The following is a 2,068-nucleotide window of genomic DNA, read 5'->3' on the forward strand; positions in this document are numbered from 1 at the left end:
TTCATGCTTCCTGCTTGATGTCAAATTGCATGTTCTCCATTACAGAGTTTCAGTCCTTTTTTTTTTATTCTCTATATGATGTTTTATACGGAAGGCCATTTAATTGGCTGTCCATTTAGATACCCTAGGCTAATCTCCTGTGCAATGCTGTCAAACTAATTAACAGAGTTTCTCCAAACCATTACTGGTAGTCACATCACATGCTGCATAGCTCCTTCTTAAATGTTTCTTCTTACGAAGTTAAGTGTTCCTAGAATAATGTCTCAAATTGCAAGAACGGTTTCCTTCAGACAAAATAATAATTATGAAGTACTTAACATAGCAATTCACACAAATTGGTGCAGCGGTTCCAGCAGTGACTGCTTCTGAAGATCACATATACTAACATACATCGCCTAGACTCTGTGAGAGAAAGTTTGTAATTTTTTTTGATAATACATTTTATACATACTCATTCTGATGTTTATTATTGTCTTATGCTGTTTGTGTTATCATTATGTGTGTGCATGTGTATGGCCTGTTAGGTCAACAAGCAATAAAATCCAGCATGGCTGGAATGCAGGGGCTAAATCTGATCTGTGGGACGCTCCCTGGGCTATGCCCCACTAGCCCTGCTCCATCCTCCACTTTTTTTGCCTGGCTGGAATGTCTCCTTGAACTGTCTTAATGCCTCATGCTTATCTGAATGGAGAGATGTACATGTAGAAACCTCTGACTTTTGCATGGCTGGACTGCAACCTACTGCACAAAAGTAAGAGTCACATCTGTTGCCTCATCCACCATTGGCATATGGCCTGGGGAAAGCTGTCCATAAGGGAATGTGGCCCTCAGGTTGAAAAGGTTCCCCCATCCCTGTTCTAATGAAACAACCTCTCTCACTGCAATGGTGCCCACACCCAGTACTGGTACAAAAGTAGCTACTGGAGCTGGTGCAACAACATATCTTCTCATCATACCTGCGCAATTTGGCTGTGTTAAGACAAGGGCTTTCAGGGAAGAGAATACGGCTAGGAGAAGTGTACATATGGGACTCCTAATAATTCCTTGTGTGGGATCCAAGAACTGCGGGTGTGAGTGCAAAAGGTGGGTCTATTAAAGTTATTGGAGATTCTGCTCCAGTTACTTAGGATACCATTTCAGCTGCACCTATGCAAGCCCTGTATCAATAAATTGTTAGTCATCTTGGTTGACTAACAGGCTAGCCCTTGGTTGACCAGTCCTTGTTTGACTAGTCCTATTCGTTATCTCTACTGTAGCTACCATGGCTGCAGTTGTTTTCATTAACCAGTAGGAACAGGAGAAATTTGATTCAGTTTGCATTTAAAAGTAATTCTATCAAATGTGCACTTTCCAGAACAGTATGAGAACTGAAACAATCATCCTTTGACATTCACATATATCCTTTTGTGAATAAAAATTAATATTGTTGTTGTTGTTATATGCCTTTAAGTCAATGACTTATGGTGACCCTATGAATCTTTTTTGGATATATTCATAGGATTTTCATGGTAAGAGGTATTCAGAGGTGGTTTACCATTGCCTTCCTCTAAGCCTACGGCACCTGATATTCCCAGGCAGTCTCCCATCCAAGCACTAACCAGGCCTGACCCTGCTTAGCTTTTGAGATCAGACAAGATTGGGCATGTTCATGGTAGTATTACCATAGACAAAAATAAATATATTAGTATTAAAATGTATAATATCAGGGAAATTGCTTGCAAGAAGTGCACATACGTCAAAACTGTACACAAAAATGTGTTTATTAGGAGAAAATTGCATTGAAGTGCTGGAGAATTTCCATGAGGATTTTTGAAAAATCACAACTTGCTGCAGAAATGTGGAGAACTAAATTTAAGACTGGAAAAATGAGAAACTAAGAGAACCAAAATTGACAGAACCTTGCACCCCTATTAACCAGGAAGTCTAAAACCCTTTATTTCTTCTTCCCTTCAGTTTATCTAGTTCTGCCCTCATGTATATGAGAAAGACAAAGCAACCTGAACTGAAAACACTCATGACACTCAGATTCAGCATTTACTCACATCTGGTTTTATCCATGTGGTACAGG

At 39.7% G+C, this 2,068-nt stretch overlaps 1 pseudogene; it reads right to left on the reverse strand.

The window, feature by feature from the left end:
- Window positions 1-1,549: 1,549 nt before the first annotated feature.
- Window positions 1,550-1,668, reverse strand: LOC133375886 (5S ribosomal RNA; annotated as a pseudogene).
- Window positions 1,669-2,068: the final 400 nt, after the last annotated feature.

The sequence above is a fragment of the Rhineura floridana genome, chromosome 1 (genome assembly GCF_030035675.1).
Source record: "Rhineura floridana isolate rRhiFlo1 chromosome 1, rRhiFlo1.hap2, whole genome shotgun sequence".
NCBI classification, from domain to species: Eukaryota; Metazoa; Chordata; class Lepidosauria; order Squamata; family Rhineuridae; genus Rhineura; species Rhineura floridana.